Genomic DNA, 21,768 nt, shown 5'->3' on the forward strand with positions numbered 1-21,768 from the left:
TGCAAAGAGAGCTAAACTCTCAAAATAGAAACCCAAAAAGGAATACAAGGAACTGCTTACACATGAAAAGCAGGGAGGTGACAAACCTGTACACAGATCTTTATTTCCCATAATTGTTCAAAAATATTAACAATTAAGAAATCTTCCCAGGTATTCTCGCCAAGCTAACTTAACTGAACAAAATCTAAAGACAACAGTAAAAATAGAACAAAAAGTAAGTCCCATTTAAAAAGAAAGCACTCCCATATTACAAGTCCCTGAAATGTACTGGTGCACAATAGACATTTTGAGAATCAATGACTGCTTCTCATCTTCCTCTCTTCTGTTGAGGAACAGTGTTTTGTTTTTTATCTTCATTCTATTTGTTGAACTCTTTTTACTTACAGTAGAGTTAATCAGGTGATCGGTAAGTGTACTGAAGAGAGATCATTGTAAAAATTAAAAGTGGGAATCCGAGAGGGAGGGTGAGGAAGTGGTGGAGCGCAGGCGGGAGGCAGAGAAGAGGAGGAAGTACCACTATGTTCCTAAATCTGTATGTATCTAATGTAGGAAACTCATACAACTTAAATAAAAGTTCAAAAAATGAATCTAATACAATGCCGTTTCAGAATAATAATATGCCATAAATAAATAAGCATTATTCCTGCATGCAGCAATGGTGCAGTACCAGGAAGCCTGTGAGTATAATTTGTCAATAAATGACCAAGGGTGAAATGGCATTATCTCAACAGAGGCCAAAATTCAATTGAAAAAAAATTCAACATACATCATAGCTAAAAGGCTTTACTAATGCACGAAAAGATTGGCACTATCACAACCAGGGAAGAAATATGTATCTAAAATCCACTGCAGAGAGTAGATTCAAGGCAATACTATAATATCATTCCAACAAAAAGCTGAAAAATACTAATAATGCTGTCACTACAAGGTTCTGGATATTCTAGGCACTGAGATAGAATAAAACCATGACATAAATTAAAGGAAATATGAAAACCATTGGAAAAGATGAGGCCAAATTGTAATAATTACTTGGGTACTGGGACTCACATGACTTATAAGCCTAAGGGGAAACGGAACAACTATTAATCTTGTGAGAGTACTGTAAGATGACTTTTTATGAAAAAATAGTAACTGGGCTAAGATTCTTGAAGAGCAACCTAGGAATGTGATTTAAAAAGCCATCTTTGCTTAACAAACAGAAAATGTATTGAACTAAATTTGAAATGCATGGAATTTATTTAAAATAAACATTTAGCTAGAGACAAAAGGAAAACATGTTTTCAATTAGGAAATTTAGAATTTTCAAAGATTTCATTTTTCTTCAAAATAATTTTAAGCCTGATTCTATTCTCACTAGATATTATGCCTTTACCATGATTGAAAAAAATGATTATATAAAGGACAAATGAAAAATAATAATCAAGAAAACTTTCAAAGAGGAATGAGGGTAGGTGAACACCTGATTACATTCTGAATTTATGCAACAATGCAATTTTTAAAATGTGTCAATGGCACCAGAATAGGATGTCAGATGAGTGAAACATTAGCGAAATTTCAGAAAAAGACTCAAGTATATAGCAAAATTTAAGATGAATGTGACATTTTAAAACAGCAATTAAAGGATGGATTATGTAAAAAATCATCTTCAATTAGTTAACTACTTCAGAAAAGGGATCTTGGATCCTCAAAGAATTTTTGAGGACTAATGAAAATGTTAATAAAAAAAAAACAAAAATAAAGCACTTCAATAATGTACAGCCAATAATGAACTAACACTTTTCATCTATCAAACTAAAAGGAAATAAAAGATGTCATTATTGTGTACTGGCACAGATTAAATAAAAGGCATATGCTCATACACAGTTGCTGGTATTTTAAACTGTATCAAAAGTATTTAAGTAGTCCAATTGTGGGGGATTCTGGTAAGGAAATTATGGTGGAAATATGCAGGCAATTCTTCTAAAGGAATTTTACTGATCATTGCTTAAGAGAATAAAAAAAAGGATAAAGAGAATGTGGTATCCATAGACTGGAGTATTACTCAGTCATATAGAAGAATGGGATCCCATCATGCAAAACGAGATGGATGGCACTGAGGGTCACTTTGTCAAGTAAAATAAGCCAAGCACACAAGTGCAAGTATCCTATGATTTCACTCAAAACCTGTGACTTCATAGAAGTGAAAAATCTAACTGTGGTTCTGACATATCAGAGTAGCAAAGAGGAAGGAGGCATGAGGGAAGGTTGGTCCATGGACACGAAGTCATGGCTAGGCAGGAGTTCAAAGCCCTGGGGTTCTCCTGCATGGTAGACTGACTGCAGATGGTAATATACTGCATACTTCTCTTTTTTTAAAAAAAGTCAACCTCGTATATAGGATTCTGGATGTTTTCCCATAAAGAAATAATGAATTTTGGAGGAGATAGTCAAATATGACTCTGACTGGACACTGCACAGCGCATGCATGTCATCAAAACAGCACACACTACTTTATACATATGCACAAGTTTCATGTTTGCTAAAATATTTCTTAAAAATAAATAAGGAAACAAAGAATTCAACAACATGGAGTTGAAAAAAAAATCTATGCAAACATTTACTACTTCCATTTGTAAGTAAACTATGGAATACAGAACAGGGCTTTCCCAGTCAGGACACAGCTCCCAGACAGCAGAAGATTCAGTCTCAGCTGAAAGATGCCAAAAAGCAAGCTGGACTAAAGAAGAAACAGGGACGTGAGCAAAAGGCTGCTGCCATAATACATGCCTGCACCGTTTGTAGGATACAAATGCCAGATCCTATGCCCTTCAGCCAAGCTCTGACAACAAGCATCCTGAGACTCCGCTTCCTCCAGGACTGGCTGATGTTCAGGCACAAAGAGGTTTACAGGTGAATTCACGACACCCTGGACTTTTCTACTGTCTCAGACTTCATGTAACAAACCTGCAGCTGCTTTGCTAACAAATGGTTCATCAGCAAAAGTACAGGGGCTACAGATACACTCATTTTCATGCTGTTCCTTTTGGGTTTCATGCAAAGACAGTTCTGGGTCAATAAACAATTGATCTGATATGGAAATCTAAAAATCTGTTCATCCTTGTTATAGGTTTTTATTTTTTTTTACAAAGGTAATTATATGGATGTCCATATTGTGTAAAGTAACTCATTTAATCAAGTACTATGATTTTATGACATCACTGGAAAAAAAAAACTTGAAAAATAAAAACAAGGAAATAAAGGGGAAAAATACTCCCAAATTGTCCTTCCCTGGACTGGAATGAAGCTCCCACACACAGTCCTCTCACCTAGCCCAAATAATGTGCTCTAAGATGTACAGTAAGATGATTTTTAAAACTCTGACACCAGTTCCGATCTGTTTAGCTTGTCTATTGGCAAAAATAAAATATGAACAGGCAAGGGTCAAGCACATCATGAACATCAAAATTAGTTCCCACTCGAGTCCCCCATCACATGTACAGATAGCATCACTGCTAATCCTGAATGACTGAAATCTTAATAAAGAGATTTGAACATAAGCTTTCTAGGGGACGGGTACACAGGTATGGCTGTCCCTGCGGGGCTCCAAATCACAAACCCTGAAACTCACTGATCTCCCTTGTATGTAGCTACTGGTGCTAGACTTTTTTTTTTTTTTTTTTTGATTCAGCTATTTTTCAAGACTTCAAGCCTGTTCAAAAGTGATAAACAATCTGTCTTATAGGCTCCAGATAACTGGAACCCATCTCACCACCACAGCATCGTATAAAGGACATGCAGTCTCCTGTCACTGAGCAATGAAAGGCAGGCCTTGAGTGCTGGGTGCCAATCAGAGACCCACACATAAGCTTACCACACACTGCTCACCACCAGCTGTGAACTGTAAGGTTCACTGTTTTACTTCCTTTGGGAGTCTGGGAATTAAGGAATAGCTGCCTGACTCACTGCTCTGTGCATTGTAATACTTAGTTTCACCAAAAATAAATACTTAGCAAATCAATAATACATGATTAACGGATCCTAATACAAAAACTTTCCAGAGAAAGCATTCACAGAGACAATGTCCACCAAGAGTCGTCAGCAGGACAGATGGTAATAGGAATTAGCACTGAGCAGAAATCAGCAGTAAGGAATGATTTTTCTTTTGACAGTGAAGGCTAAAGAGAAAGGGCAGTGAGTTGTAAAATGGTGATTTTCTGGCACTGCATAAAACATAACAATCTACTGCCAAGGATTATTTTAAATTTTTTGCAGGATTTAGCTAAAGCAAGAATTGATCACATAAATTTGACTATAAAGGACATTAAGGGATCTGGTGCCTTGTTTCCCCTGCACAGTGGTATCATTGCCAATGGAGATGCACCTTGCTGGAAACACAGAATATGGGCCTCACCCCAACCTCCTGGATCAGAATGTTCATGTCATAAATCCCTGGGCGATTCACTGATGCAACAGATTTAGTCTCTCCATCTGTGGAGCTTACAGTACTATGGGGACAACATTCAATTAGGGTCAGAGGGGGTTCCTTAGTGAAGAAGAGTGCCTGTGACACCCTTGAATGGTATCTGTCTCCAGTCCGGGGGTTTACACACCCATGATCAGCATCATTTCTTATGGGCAAACACTAAAGGAGCAGATACAGATAAAAAGAACTTGAGAATCATTCTGAAGGAAGAACAATCCTTTGTAAATACTAGAACAGGCATCTTTTACAGAAAAAAATAACAACAACAACAACAACAACAACAAAGAAACAATCAGAAGTAGAAGTGGTAGATCATTAAGAGGGGCATGGTTGTGGCCCAGCCTATTAAACCACCAGTTGTAATGCGAGCGTCCCATAAGGGAGTGTCAGTTTGCGTCACAGCTGCTCCTCTGCAGATCCAGCTCCCTGAGAATGCATCCAGGAAAGCACTAGAGGATGGCCCAGGTACTTGGGCCCCTGCCTCCCATGTGGGAGACCTGGATGGAATTCCTGGATCCTGGGTTTGGCATGGCCTAGTCCTGGTTATTTAAGCTATTTAGGAAGTAAGCCAGTGAATGAACCATTTCTCCCTCTCCCTACCTCTCGGCCTTTGTTCTGCCTTTCAAATAAATAAATTATAATTTTTAAAAGGACATGGCTAATGCTGACTATTGGAAACTGAAATAAGAGAAAAGATTGGTTTAATGTAAGAATTCTCTAGAAATAATAGGACAGATGGATGGGCTAATAGGACTAATACTGCTATGATAGCCAGCAGAAAGCATTAGCAATTGTGCTGAAACTTTTTTTTTGTAGTTTTGGTTTGTTTTTAGGTATTTTGTCTAGTTAATACTAAGTTTGATCAGCTATTATTAATTCACATGGAATTCAGAAGTGTTACATGATTTGTCTAAGGGCACACAATTAGCAAGTGATAGAACTAGCATTCAAATCTAAGCCACACTACCTAACTCCATCCACAATGATGGCTAAAACTAGTGAAACTGGAGAGGTCTTCATGCATTAGATAAAGGAGTGGCAAGTACCAGCTCCAAAACGTCCCTTGATGGACGTCAAGGCATGCCAAGTGCTTCAGAAGCTCAGTCTTGAAAAGTCTGTTACAATGAGGTCAGGGTAGGAGAGAAGACTAGAAAATAGACACATTTGAGAATTCTATCATCCTCCTGTGACATTGCAGGGCATGGAAACGTGACACATTGCCCAGCTAGTAGTTCTTCTCATATCCATCCCTGATAGGTACCAACAGGAAAAGGTACATCCAAGTAGGAGCTATCGATTTCCTACAATCCTAAAATAGATTACTGAACTCCGAAAGCCCTTTGAGTCTACATTTTTTATGGAATCAACCATCCAACCAGGCAAACAAGTCAACAGTTCTGTGCTTTTTAATATAAAATAATGGAAGTAATTATACCTTGCTGTCCCCTGGAGATATTATGAGGCACTCTAAGAACATGAAATATTTTTATCTTCTTGTAGAGCAGAGGGAGGTGATTCAAGTAACAACGACAAAAAAAGTAAAAATTAAAAAAATGGAAATAGTCAACCATTTCTCCAAGAAAACACATTCTCTGTGCATTAACTGTCCAGAAGGAGATGAATAGAGTTGTTTTGATTTTGTTAGTTTTATTTATTTTCCTAACGTTCATTAACCAGCAATTATATAATGATATATGCAGAAAATAGCCATCATCTTTGAATCTTGCCCAACTGCTGAGATGTTTCTGAATATATTAATGAATAAAAAATGAAAATTCGTATGAATTCATAACCATATTTAGTGTGAAGCCTTATATACACAAATCAATTCAGTATACTACGCTGAAGTACTTTGAGTAGAAAAAATACATATTTATAATGCTTCTTCCTAATATATTTAAAAAGTGTACAATGCTCTAACTTTCAAATAATCACCACCAGTGGCTAATCGCATATTCTTCTCAAAGAAGTCAGTATTTCTCTACATAACTGCTATCTTTCTTAACAGTTCAAGAATACTATCACTACCTGGAATAATTTCTTAGGAAAGCATATGAATTTTTACAAAAGCATATATTGGATAAATCTCAGCTCAATCATCTATTAATTATTTTAAGTTGGATAAATTCCTTAACCTTTCTGGGAAGTCATAGTTTGAGTTTCACAAATAATTTATGTAAAATATTTGACACAGCACTTGGCACATTGAGAATACCTCCGAATAGCATGGCTTTGAGAAGAGACTTCTTGCATTGCTGAGTTACAAGAATAACCCTCTAGTCATGAAACTGTGGGGAAAATGTTGCAACCCTTTCACAGTTTGGTAGCTTGAATTTAGCACCATGAATAATTTTTCACCCTTCTTTCACTATTTCCCCCTTTAATTCCATCTATCTACAACTAATCCCATTTTGGATTTTTAATCTCATCTACAATTCTACTTTTTATACTTTTTAACTGAAAAATTGCTTCCAACATCATTAATTATATTTTCTTCACTTTAGATATCTTTTAGTTCATAGTTTTTATTTATTAGCTTAGCTGTTTTATCACCTGTGTCTGATAATATTCCTACCTAAAGTCACAGGGATTCAATCTCAAAGGCTATTGTTTCTGCTGTTTCCTATTCTTAGGGACTTATTTTTGGAGTGATATTTACCTGGGATTGCAGGCTAATTACTGGCTTTGAACAATTGTGTACAAGAATTCCCTAGAACTTACAATGAAGAAGTGTTTTTTCCAGAGAGAATCTTTTCTTTTTGTCTAGCACCTGGAGAAGGATAATCTGAAGTCACTTGAAATCAATTCCAAAAGCTCGGAGTTTTTAGTCGTATTTATAATGTAAAATTAGGCTGAAATTTCTCAAGGTCATCAACACATAATGTCCTACCTGACAGAAATGGTTTAACCTCTTGCTCAGCCTCCGTACAAGGTCCCAATTTGAAAATCCAAGGGAACTATCATCCTAGCCCCACGGAGATAGGTGGACGGGAATAATTTACTGTGGTTTGCCCTCACCTAAACTCAAATGCAAGTACTATTTATAAGACCAAGCTGGCTTGAATTCCTCCTTGCTTGCCCCAAGTGGTGTCCATCAACAGCTCTTTCTCTTCAGCTCTATGTCTCCTAGATGTGCAGGTCGTCTCAGCGTTAAGTCAGCATACAGGACTTTGATTCTATTCCAAGGTGCTTTCACCTCCTTCATTTGGTCTGTTAACTCATTATATTTCCACTTTATAATGTCTGTAAGGATAATATTAAAATTTATTTTCCTTGTATTTTTAGATGTTCTCTGCAGGATATCTGGTCCAAGAACATAGTCGATTGTAATTGGAAGCAGACGATGGATCAATGCAAATTTTTTTCCATCCTATACCCAAGGCTCATTAATAGGAAGAATAACCCTAGAAAGTATGTCTAATAGGACTAGGCTTATTTCAGAGATGAGGTCTTTAAGGCACAGGGAAGCTAAGCCAATCCATGAGATAAAGTCAGGATGCAACTCCCTCCCCCCAAAAAAAGATGTGTTCAAACCATCTTTTGAACCCATGTTCGTATCCACAACCAAAACCATATTTATTGGTTCCATCCACACAGATGCATATAAACTGCTTCAATATACTGAATTTACCACCATGAAAGAGACTAACCATACTCCATTTTGAGGGTTAAAAGACCTGAGTGACCTAGGTCTGAGACTAGGTTTGAAGCCTGAGAGTTGATACAATGAACGCAAAGGATCAGAATTCCTGGTCACAAGATAAGGACCCAGCTGGCAATGGAACATCTGGGAGATCTTGTCTTGTCCAAGTCTCTTTCATGATTGCTGTCATGTACTAAATTTCAGTTTCCATGTATGAATGCTGACCTACTTCCCTTTGGTGGAGAAGTTGGATACTGAGGCACCAGCAATACTTTGACCCTCTCTCTCTATCTCCCCCTCTGCCACCCACCCTCCCAAATCTTCATCCCCCAAGTCATTAGCTTCTCTTGAGATGAGTACCTGATTTCAAGTTTGATAACATTATTAAATCACTCTATTATGTGGTCCTAACTTACCTTTTCCATCCTACGTTCAAATAGTTCCTTGACAAACCCAGTGTTTTAACATTCATCACCATGCAGTGCCATGGTTGCCTGAATTTGTGTCTCCCTTATTCTTCTGCCTCATTCACTACGGTATATCAAAATTTTCTCATTACTCAAGTACCAGTGTAAATACAATCTTCCTAAGTCCCTCAGTATGTCAACTCCAGACACTTGGCAAATTTCATCCACCGTTTTGGTATTTATTATTTTACTGTGAGGAAACTGAGGGTCTGAAAAGGTAAGATTTTGGTTATCCCAGAGTTGGTATCTGGTCCAAGCAGGATTATCTTCCTAACTTATTTTCTTTCAACGTCTCTGCTGCTAGCCATTATTCTGTATTTATTTCCTGTCTATGAACACAAAAATGTATTTTCTATAAACTTCCACAGACTGTTGTTACTTTATACTGCAGGATCATTATCTTAGAACACGTCTTATCTTTTCCATTATACAACAAGTCCTACGAGACACAGGATTATAGCCTAAACAATACAGCTAGCATGATTTTCATAGGTAGATATTTATATGCACTATCTGCCCAGTGATGGTTGGGCAGCCTGAATTCAAGTAGAGTGATTTTTCTGGAACTTAAATTTAGCTTTTTTTTTCCCCCAGAGTCTTTATCAAGGCTTAATATCTCTCTGTGAAAGTAGTATATTCTTTACTTACTGTTGGTGAGATATTCCATAATAGCTTGATACCAATTGATTTCTCAAAGTGACTTTAGTAGTGTTTTAATTACTGATCATGAGAAAAACCCTGATTAACAAAATAATTACCTGAAAATTACAAAGAGGATGGCATTGGTTATTTGGCACTGGAGGAGAGCTTATGACATTTATGTATGTATATATACATTCTTGTTGGTGTTTAATTAGTACAGGAAAAATAATTTAAGGTCAACTTTTCAGATAGCAATTATTTGTAAGTTTCAAAATAAAAAACATTCAGTAATTGGGGAAATCACTTACTGTTATGATGGAGACAATGCAAGAAGTCACATTAATAAGAGGTACATTGAGAAAGATCATATACTTAGAAAATTACAAAAAGCATTTTAATGTGTGGCTACACTCATTGTACTGTGTACATTATTATGTGAATCCTTCTGCTAATTTTTATCCTAAATAGGTGAAACTAATTACTCAGTAGCGAGACACAGAACACTGACCTCTAAACTTATTTATAAAACCTTTTGAGGTATCTTTGAAAGATGACCTTGGGTAGTTAACAAATGAATACAACATGCCTAGTGAATCAGAAATACAGTCATTTGGAGGTATGTTTAGATTAACACAGAGATTATCTTGGATGCAAAGGTAGCCACCCCCTTTTATTTTGAAATCCTTCAGGGAGATTCTAAGATATAAAAGGTTTTATGGTCTCACAGACTGCACTACAAAGCAAGTGAACCCTAGTGACTTGCCCCAGTAACTGACCTGCCCTTCTCGTCCATCTGTAGAAGGGAGAGCTGGGACTGGCACTGTGGCATAGGAGGTAAAGCCATCGCCTGCAGTGCCGGCAACACATATGGTGCCAGTTCGAGTCCCAGCTGCTGCTCTTCTGATCCCACTCTCTGCTATGGCCTGGGAAAGCAGTAGAAGATGGCCCAACTCCTTGGGCCCCTGCACCCGCGTGGGAGACCCAGAAGAAGCTCCTGGCTCCTGGCTTCAGATCAGTGCAGCTCCAGCCACTGCAGCCAATTGGAGAGTGAACCAGTGGATGGAAGTTTCTCTCTCACTCTCTCTCTCTGCCTCTCCTTCTCTCTATGTGTAACTGACTTTCAAATAAATAAATAAACCTTAAAAAAATGAGCTCAGGAATTCTTCTTTATCTGGGGTCTTTGTTTCCTCATCTATAAGAATTTGGATATGATGATATCTAAGTCTCATTTCAGCTCTAAAATTTGTGTTGTTTATTCATAACACATTTTCATCACAAGGTTGTTCTTCAGTTGCTCTTTGAAAATAAACTTGAAATGCTTTTTGTGCCCAGGAAATGGACTTGAGTCAGAACTGAAAGTGTGGAGAGAGTAATGTGCATATGCCAAGAGAAATAGGCAAGAAATAGGCAACTGGGCTGAATACAGTAATGGAATAATGAGTGATGGACTTGGGTGTAGCAACAACGATGATGAACACTGAATGTTTCCTATGTTCCAGGCATTGCTCTCAGCACTTTGTAAACATCATTTCTGGTAATTTTCAATACAGTCCTAAAATATTAGCACTGTAACCACTCTTATAAATCTGAGGAGGAAACTAATGCATAGAGAAATTAGACAGTTGTCCTACAATCATGTAGCCATAGAATGGCAGAATCTGGACTGGAATTCACAGATCCTAGCTTCAAATACTGCTGTCTTCACCAGGCCAATTTTCTTTTTCAAATGTTGAGTGGTATTTCAAAAAGTACTCACAATATTGATGGTATTAAGAGAGTTCTATGGAGCAGTCACAGCTTGTATGGTATTCCCAATGGAGAGTAACATAGAGATGAAAGCAAAAACAAAACAAATTCTCTGTTGTTCTTTAGCCATCTTGGAAACCCAACACTGGTGTAAGGAAGCTCTGATAAACTCATCTGGAATACACGCCCTAAGACAGAGGCCTAAAGATCTCCCACCATTCCTAAACTGGACCCTGCAGACAAACAGACTGGCAATTTTAAAGCCTATATTAAAAGTCTCAGGAAAAAAGAGAAGTAAGTCATGGCAAACAACCTGAGTCATTTCCAAAATCCTTCTTGCTGTAGCAATAGAATGCAGAGGCAGGGAAACATTTAGACTTAATCATTTGTAAGTAAAGGGATTATTACTCTCAACAAAAATTGCCCCCAAATATCCTAGATTCTGGCTATTCAGACTTATGTATATTTCTGGGAATAGGCTGCCATACAGAGGAACTGTTTGAAGAGAAAAACAGACTTTCATTTCTTAGCAGTCTCCAGACCCCAATGCACTGATAAAATTAGGAAAGGCTTCTTGGTGGAAGCCAAACTTGAACTGAATTCAACATTCATGCAGTTTGAGATGAAAACTTGGCATTCCAGGCTAAAAAAATAACAGGCAAAGATGAAAAACAAAACAAAATTAAAAAAAATCTCTAAGACAAAGGGGAAAAAGAATTGAGAATACACATGGAGTAGTGTTACAGAGTAAGACAAGAAGCAAAATCGAGCAGAGCCTTGATAGAGGACTGAGTGAGGTGATGGCTATGTATGTAAGAACTACCTCCATGTTGCCAATTCAAAGTTCATGGGAGGAGGAGAACCTAACATTGGGAGAGCAACAGGGTGGTTAGAATGGCCGTGTTTCATTCCCTCTGACCCTGCTGTAGAGAGTGAGCATAGAATCAGTCTAACTGATATGGGTCGACAAGCAGCTGGATAGATGTGAGCTGGAACTGGAGGTGCCTGCAAGCCACCTGGCAAACCCCACCAAGCTACCATGTATAATTCTATTCTCCTACTTGTCAATCAAAATGTTCCCTTTCTCAGGATGCATCTGTTTCATCTGGGATCTAAGGGTGGGATGCCAGGAGAACATGGCTATTAAGCTCCACATGGAACCTGTGGAGGCACCATGTGATTGTAGCCTCATGCTTGAAGACACTGCTCTGATCTCGCAAGTGATACCGATAATTAGGGAAGAAACTCTTCCACTAGAGACCATGGCTGAAGGAGCTTCCTGGTGTCCTCTCTGCTTCTCCTCTCCAATCCATTCTTTCAGGTCAATCTTTTTTGCCCACTGTGTACTCATGATAGGTCTCTCTCTGTGCGGAGCAACCTGTGATTACGCATGTGTGTGTGTGTGTGTGCTCACTTTCTCAACTGTTAAGGAAACTTTATCATGTCATATACATTATTTGTGTCAGTACTAAGAATGCATATCTTTGTGTATGATAAGAGCTTGAAATAAAAATGAATACCACCACTCAGCATCACTGTAACTGTTTTGAGGCATCTCTGGCTCGTTCTGAAAGTTGTTCTCCGGTCCCCTCCAGAAGCTATCTTGCATGCCTCACTTTGCCATGATGAGAGCAAACACCCAAGAAGTCAAGTACAGTCTGCCTCCATCTCTTGCCTTTCATGAGCATTCATGAATTCATTTATTAAGAAGTTATTCCTTGAATCTTTGTCTCCCTTTCCTTAAACCTGAGTAAGCGAATGGTGTTTCAGGGTGCTTTGCAAATCAGCCCTTAAAGCACAAAGAATTTTATCATTTCCTTCCTCGGCAAGTAGTAATCAAAATAAAACCCCAAGAACTGTTATTCTCCACTCTACAGAGCAGCAGGGACAGCCCAGTGTTTTCACAGGAGGAAGCAATTAAACACATTCAGTGGAAGATGACATTTCAAAAGTCAGATGCAAGACTTAGAGACTGTCCATTGTCAGCCGGAACTCAGCAATTTAAGGCAAGGCTGGCATTCCCCAGGAAGGCAAAGCAGTGATTATGTGGGCAAGGGACAGGAACAAGAAACACGTGCTATTTTATCTGGTGGATTACTCGTTACTTCTATCTCTAGACGACTTACACTCATATTTATCAGTCTTTACAATGAGTAGAGAAGAGATGAGAGGCACATTTATCAGTCTTTTCAAGAGAGTTACAGAAGTCAATAAATATGTGATAATACATTCAGAAGTTGGGGGCAAACCTCTATAATGTAAGGCAAGACCCAGCCTTTTAACAGTTTCCCTTAATCCAGAATGTCCTTGTCTGTCCTTTATCAAAAGGAATTCACTGAATTGAGAGAGTTGTACAGATGGCCCACAAGGTGTTTTTTTTTGTTTTGTTTTTTTAATTTTTTTGACAGGCAGAGTGGACAGTGAGAGAGAGAGACAGAGAGAAAGGTCTTCCTTTGCCTTTGGTTCACCCTCCAATGGCCGCCGCGGCCGGCGCGCTGCGGCCGGCGCACCGCACTGATCCGATGGCAGGAGCCAGGAGCCAGGTGCTTTTCCTGGTCTCCCATGGGGTGCAGGGCCCAAGCACCTGGGCCATCCTCCACTGCACTCCCTGGCCACAGCAGAGGGCTGGCCTGGAAGAGGGGCAACCGGGACAGAATCCGGCGCCCCTACCGGGACTAGAACCCGGTGTGCCGGCGCCGCTAGGCGGAGGATTAGCCTAGTGAGCCGCGGCGCCGGCCTGGCCCACAAGGTTCTAATCATGACCCAAGAAGTCACTTGCTTCTTCAATAGAAAAAAATCTTTACTGGCCAGTATTGTCCAAAGCAGTTTATTTAGGGGAATTCCAGATCCAGGCAGGAAAATTGCAGGTCTGGGGCAGAAGATAACTACATGTAACCTCCCTCCACCAACCCAGACCAACTGAAGGCCACCTGACAATTATGAATTCCCTAAAGAGCACAACAGCATTGACCAATCAAATAAGGTCACAAGCACCACTCAACAACCAGGAACTTGGATGTGAGCTGATCATGCACTTCCCAGTCCCACTTTCAATCTTTAAAAACCTTTACCCCTATATCCTTGGGGAGCCCAAGAATTACACAATAGCTGGCTAGCTCCTTGGTCTGCATTTTGCAACAAATATCTACTCTCTTCCACCACTCTGATGTCAGCGATTGTCTTTCTGCCTGTCAGGTGAGTAGACACAGGTTTGGGAGTTCTCTAGCAACACCTTTCACAAATTTGGGATGTTGTTCAGTAACAATGTCACAGAAGGAGCCAGATCCAGAGGTAGGACTCCAGGACTTGAATTCAGAATACATTATCTGAAATTCAGGGGTCTCTAACTGGTGACTTAAGGGCCCATCGTAGTCTTAAATTACATATTACTAAAATCATTGGGAAGTTTAAAAAAAACTGAATTAGGTGCCAACGTTTAAAGTTCACAAAATAATCTAATTTTCCAGTTTTTCTTAGCAATTGTCTGAGATTGAGTATAATCTTCCAAATCCTGTTTCCAAGGTCCTCACCACTTCTTGCTGTTCTATTACAATAAGGCAAGTTCATTTGCATTTATTGAGCTTGTCATGGTTTTTTTTCCTTCCCCTTCACATTTGAGATGTTTCTCTCTCCTCTCATCTGTAAACAAAATGGGGAAAAATACAGAATGACCAAAGGAACTTCCTTTTTTATACCTGATTCATTTTCATGATCTGACTGCTCTAGTAGGCACTAGAGCTTGTCTCCCTGTAAGAGCTGCATACCTTACTAGACATTCACTATGTGCCTCCCAGTTTTCTCTTCTCTTTTGCACGTGTTAATTCACTTACATGCTACCTCACCACCATGCAGCACTGCATTATCATCTCCATTTTACAGATGAAGAAACCAAGGCACTGGAAGTAATTTGACTAGGGTCACATACTTATTGTGAGTCAGGCTTCAAACACAGAACTCTGGGTCCGGATCCTAGTTACAAACTCTATAATATATTGCTCCCACAACAACCCAATGGGAACAGAAACAGGCAAAAATTATGAGTACTGCTACATCCCTACCATCAAAAGGCAATACAGTTCATTTTCATGCTGGGACATTCAGATGCCCCTACCTTTTATTAAATTTATTGTGAGCAAGTTTTTACACAATTAGGAATATAGCAAATGAAAAATACAGATAATAAAGTACATGTTTCTTAATCTCTAATGTTACAGCCCATTTGTAAACTATTATTTATGCTCAATTTTCCAAATTTTGGATAACCAACTTTTAATGTTATCATCATCAGACAAAATAAGAAGTTATATTGCTGTATTATCTCAGGACATTAATTCCTAAATGACTCTCCATTCTGAACATGCTAGACAATAAATAGAAACTGGAATGAAGTTATCAACCCATAGGCATCTGCTAAAGTTGCTCTGCTCTTAGGATTCAAATTTTTCCGTCTTTTGGTAGAAAATGGGTTGGGGGAAGATGAACATCAGGTAAAAATTGATCAATGACACAGAGGACAGATCCAGAATTTTGGCAATAATTATCTGAAAAACAAAGTGCTAGGGACTATTCCACACATCTCTGATTTTGTAATTATACCTGGCTCCTTTCTCCAATACAGATAATTATGCCCATTCAGTCCACAACTGAGTAAAAAGAAGATATTTCTATGGGTATGTGGGACTTAATATCTATTCAATACAAGGGTATTGGCTTGCCCTTGGCATTGATCACATTAGCAGAGAAGAGGTGAGGCAGTGATCACACCAGCTGAGGAGATCCTCCCTAGCCCCTGCTGACAACAGAGATCTACCATACCCAATTTGGATGTCATGCTGGACTCTTGCATCACTCCCAAGCACTACCTGGAGCTCCCCAGCCCGACCCAGTACACGCTTCTGAATAGCCACTGAAGGTACAGAAATACCACTAAGCCACAGAGGCATATTTCAAAGATAAAATCCATCAGAGGAGAAACCAGTAAGTGGTTCCAAAGATGCCTAGAAATAAACACAGAACTGCAATACAAGAAACATAAACAAGGAAGACAATATGACTCCTGTAAAGAAACATAACACTTCAGTATCAGAATGTGAAGAGAATGGTGAAATGCCTGCAAAAGAATTCAAAAGAATGATTATATGATTATTCAAAAATGATGAGAAGCATGAGTTAAAGAAATCTATCATGACATGGATGAAAAATTTTACTAAGAGGTTGACATATTGAGGAGAACTCAATCTGAAATATTAAATATGAAGAATTCAATATGTCAAATAAAAAAATAGTGGAAAGACTTAACAGCAGACTTGGTAAGACAGAATAAAGAATACCCCAGCCAGAAGATCTTTGGTGACATCTCAAATCCAAAAAGAGAGAAAATATTCAAAACTCAAAACTATTCAAAATTCATGGGTTACTATCAATGAGCTTTCTTAAGGTGTAGAAATAGAGAATGGATTAGAAGAACTATTCAGTGAAATAGCAGCAGAAAACATCTGTAATTTGGAGAAGGAAAGAGGCATCCAAGAATAGGAGGCACATAGACATCCTAATATAGATGACCAGGGAAGATCTTCATGACAACACATTGTGGGCAAGCTTGCTTTTATTATTTTTTTGACAGGCAGAGTGGACAGTGAGAGAGAGAGAGTGAGACAGAGAGAAAGGTCTTCCTTTACCGTTGGTTCACCCTCCAATGGCCGCTGCGGCCAGCGCACCGCGCTGATCTGAAGGCAGGAGCCAGGTGCTTCTCCTGGTCGCCCATGGGGTGCAGGGCCCAAGCACTTGGGCCATCCTCCACTCTGCACTCCCGGGCCAGAGCAGAGAGCTGGACTGGAAGAGGGGCAACTGGGACAGAATCCAGCACCCCGACCGGGACTAGAACCCCAGTGCCTCAGGCAGAGGATTAGCCTATTGAGCTGCGGCGCCGGCCATGGGCAAGCTTTCAACAGCAAACCATAAAGAAAAGTTTCTAAAATGTGCATGAGAGAAACACTAGAATACCTTCAGAGGATCTACAATTAGACTCATAGCTGATTTCTTATCAAAAACTCTACAGGCTCAGAGAGAATGGAGAGACACAGTCCAAGATGCCCCCCCCCCAAAAAAAAAAAAACCTGACACATCAGAATACTGTACTGCAAAGCTTTAATTTATAATTGAAGGTGGAGCAAAGATCTTCCAAAACAAATAGAAATTCAAAGAATTTGTTACCACTTGTCCATTCTTACAAATGATACTTAATGATGTGCTAGACGCAGAAATAGAGAAAGATAGTCAACATTATAAAAAAAAAAAAAAAAAGCAAGGGCAGAAAACCCCCTAAGTACAATGGACATCCAAAGTGCACAACAGAAATATTTACAGAAACATGCCAGGACCAAGTCATTACTTATCAATAATAACCTTGAAGATTAATGGCTTAAATTCTCAATTAAAAGGTACATACCGGCTGGATCAAAAATGGAACCCATCTATTTTCTGCCTACAAGAAACACACCTCAACAAAAATGTATATGCACCCAAAGCCAGTGAGCCTGTCTATTTCAAACAAATGTTACTGCATCGAAAGGGAGACATACATACCAATACAATAATAATAGGCAACTAGAACACCCCACTTCCATCAATGGACAGATCAGCAAACAGACAATCAACAAAGAAACAACACAGCTATACAACACTATGGACCAACTTGACTTAGTTGATATCTGTAGAACATTTCACCCCATAGCTACAGAATACACATTCTTTTTGTCAGCACATTGAACTTTCAAAAAGACCCTATGCTAGGCCACAAAGCAAATTCAAAGATGTTGAAATAATACCATGTGCTATATCAGACCAGAGTGAAATCAAGCTGAAAATTAACAACTTAAACTCAAGAAAACATGCAAATACATGGAGACTGAACAACACGCTCCTGAATAAACAATGAGTCACAGAGGAAATCAAAAGGGAAATAAAAAAATTCCTGGAAATGAATGAAGATGACAAAACATATCAAAACTCATGGGATACAATGAAATCAGTGTTAAGAGGGAAGTTTATAGCAATTAGTGTCTACATTAAGAAATTGGAAAAGCATCAATGATCCATCTCAAGGACCTAGAAAACAAGAATAAATCAATTAAAAAATTAGGAGGAAAGAAATTATTAAAGAAAAAAATTGAAACCAAACAAATAATACAAAAGAACAGTGAAATGAAGAGCTGTTTTTTGAAAAAATAAACAAAATTTATACACCATTGACCCAACTTAAAAAAATAGGAGAAAACTGAAATTAATAAAACCAGATATGGAAAAGATTTGTTTGAATAGACACCACAGAAATAAAAAGAACTATCAGAGATTACTACAAACAGCTATAGACCAAAAAATATGAAAATGCAGATCAAATATATAGAGTTCTAGACTCATGCAAACAAAATTTTGAGTCGATACCTAAATAGACCAATAACCAAGATGGAGACTGAATCAGGAATAAAGACACTCCCAACAAAGAAAAACTTAGGACTGGATGGCTTTACTGCTGAATTCTATCAGATATTTTGAAAAGAAAAATTCGATTTTCTCAAAGTATTCAAAACAACTGAATAGCAGAGAACCCTCCCAAGCTCCATCTGTGAGTGCAGTATCACCTTAATTCCAAAACCAAGATACAACCAAGTAAGAACGCTATGGACTATCACTGATGAAAACAGATGCAAAAATCCTCAGTAAAATTCTATCTAATTCAAGCCACCAACACATCAGAAAGATCATTCACCCAGACCAAGTAGGATTTATCCCTTGTCTGCAGGGATGATTGAATATATGTAAATAAAAAATATGATACATCACATTAACAAAAGAATAAAAACATATGATTATGTCAATAAATGCAGAGAAAGCATTTGATAAAATATAGCATTCATTGATGGTTAAAAAATAAAACAAGCTTTTAGCAAATTGGGTATATACAAGGAACATTCCACAACACAATCAAGGCAATTTAAGACAACCCCGCAGCTAGCATGATATTGAATGGGGAAATGTTGATTACCATTGCTGTTCAATATAGTTCTGGAAATTTTTATTCAAAGCCATTAGAAAAAAGAAATCAAAGGAATACAAATTGGAAAACAGGAAGCCAAATTATCCATGTTTGTAGATCCTATAAATATGGAAACAAAATATTCCACTAAAAGACTATTGGAACTCATAACAGAATTTGATAAATTTTCAGAATATAACATCAATACCCCAAAATCAAGAGCCTTTGTATGCAAAGAAAATGCCATGGCTGTGATAGAACTTGTAAGATCAGTACTATTTGCAATAACTATGAAAAATTTAAATACTGTGGAATAAATTTAGTCAGGAATGGGAAAGAATGTTACAATGAATATTAAAAACCATTAAAGAAAGAAACAGAAGGCAGAAAAAAATGTGAAAAAGAAAACCTTCCATGTTTGTGGATTAGAAGAAACTATAATCACAATGTCCATACTGCCCAAAGCAATGTACAAATTTAACATGATCTCATTTAAAGTATCAAGGATATTCTTTTCAGTTCTAGAAAAAAAAAAGATGCTGAAAAGTTCATATGCCAACACAGAGACCCTGAATAGGTAAAGCAATCTTAAATAATAAAAACAAAGCTGGAGGCATCACAGTACCACATTTCAATACATACTGCATACAGAGCAATTATAATCTGAACAAACTGGTACTGGCACAAAATAGACACACAGATCAATGGAACATAATAGAAACTCCATGCATCTATATTCAACTAACATTTGAAGAATGACTTAAAATCAATCCCTGGAGCAAGGACAGTTTCTTCAATGAATTCTGCTAGGAAAACTGGATCTTCACATGCAGAAATATGAAACAAAAGCCCTATTTGCACCTTATACAAAAATCAACTCTAATTGCATCAAGGATCTGAATTTATGATCGGATACCACCAAATTACTAAAGGAATAAAAGAAATTAGTATAGGCAAAGACTTCTGACAAAAATACCAGGAACACAGGCAATAAAAGCAAAAATAGGCAAATGGGATTACATCAAGTTAAGAAGCTTCTACTGTTGAAAGGAAACACTCAACAAAGTGAGGAGGCAGTCAAGAGAATGGGAGAAAATATTTGCAAGCTATGCAACTGATAAAGATTAATATCCACATCTATAAAGAGCTCAAGAGACTCAACAACAACAAAATAAGTAATCCGTTTGAGAAATAGGCAAAAGACATGTACAGGCATGTTTACAAGAATGAAATTCAAATGGCCAACAGACGTGAAAAGATGCTCAGGATGACTAGCCATCATAGAAATGCAAATAGAAACCATGATGAGGTTTCACCTTACCTCCCTTAGAATGGCTTTTTTTTAAACTTTTATTTAATGAATATAAATTTCCAAAGTACAGCTTATGGATTACAATGGCTTCCCCCCCCATAACTTCCCTCCCACCCACAACCCTCCCCTTTCCCTTTCCCTTTCCCTCTCCCCTTCCATTCACATCAAGATTCATTTTCAATTCTCTTTACATACAGAAGGTCAGTTTAGGATACATTAAGTAAAGATTTCAACAGTTTGCACCCACATAGAAACACAAAGTGAAAAATGCTGTTTGAGTACTAGTTATAGCATAGAATGGCTTTCAAACAGAAATAAACAAACAACAAATGCTGGCAAGGATGTGGTTAAGAAAAGGTAACCTAATCTACTGTTGGTAGGAGTGGAAACTGATGCAGCCTAAGATACGGAATTCACATATGCACAACAACTAATAACTTGATAAACAAAATGTGGTGTATGTACTATATGGAATACTAATCAGCCATAAAAAACAGTGAAGTCTGGCGTTTTGCAACAAAATGGATACAACTGAAAACCATTATGCTTAGTGAAATATGCCAGTCCCCAAAAGACAAAATCAATTTTCCTGATTTTTGGTAATTAACATACAGAGCTCAAAAATGTAATGTATATGAGCAAAATGAAAATTTGAGATTTGATTATTGTTTACAGCACTTGTCTACACTTTAAGAAGATTCGTTTTTCTATTTACCACTTGTTGAATCTTTATTTGGTGGAGCATTAAACTTGTGGTTATAAAATAAACTGAAAGTATGTCATTGTAAAAATTAAAAGTAAAACGGGAAGGATGAAGGAGGGTGGGAGTATGGGTAGGAGGGAGGAGAGAGTGGGAAGTATCATGTGCTCTTAAATTTGTACATATGAAATACATGAAACTGGCTCATCTTATATAAATAATTAAAATTTAAAATAGTTTATGGAAAGTGGAATACAAGGTAAGTTTATGTGACTATCAAAATTTCTGAAATCCATGCATGTTTTTCTAATACATATTTTCCATTAAGTCCTTAAATATCCCTTGGGTACCTGCCTCCTTGGAAATGGCTTCCCTATGCATGCATACATGAATGGAGTTTCCATTCTCAGACATTTCTCAGTCTATCCAGAAGTGATCATTTTGCCTTCTTCAAGTCCATACCCTTTTATTCAACTTTCCCCCATATGTTCCTTAGTGCCATGAATCCTTACACTAAATATATAATACATATAATAAATTTGTAATACATATAAGAACAAAAAGGTTAATAATGACTGTACTGTGCAAAACAAGAAAACACTTTTCCCACATCTCTGCCTACAGTGAGAGTGATCATGTGGTTTTGGATTGGCAACCAGAAAAGCAGCTAGAGGTTTACGTGCTCTACAATAACTACAAGTCTTCAGTGTTTGGGCCACTTATTTTTATTTATTTGAAACACACACACACACACACACAGA

General features: G+C 37.8%; 1 long non-coding RNA gene across 9 annotated transcripts in view; it reads right to left on the reverse strand.

Moving 5' to 3' along the window:
• The window catches only part of LOC127490701 (uncharacterized), a 405,434-nt gene that overhangs the window by 145,762 nt on the left and 237,904 nt on the right, over positions 1-21,768 (reverse strand). The window contains exon 4 of one of the 9 annotated variants that reach the window (XR_016235407.1): positions 13,754-14,599. The exons of the other annotated variants lie outside the window; for them this stretch is intronic. This is a non-coding gene — a long non-coding RNA (uncharacterized LOC127490701). Of the gene's footprint in view, positions 1-13,753; positions 14,600-21,768 lie in introns of those variants that run through there. 9 annotated transcript variants of the gene reach the window in all.

This window comes from Oryctolagus cuniculus, chromosome 6 (assembly GCF_051225735.1).
Source record: "Oryctolagus cuniculus isolate XC-2025 breed Fujian yellow rabbit chromosome 6, ASM5122573v1, whole genome shotgun sequence".
Taxonomy (NCBI): domain Eukaryota; kingdom Metazoa; phylum Chordata; class Mammalia; order Lagomorpha; family Leporidae; genus Oryctolagus; species Oryctolagus cuniculus.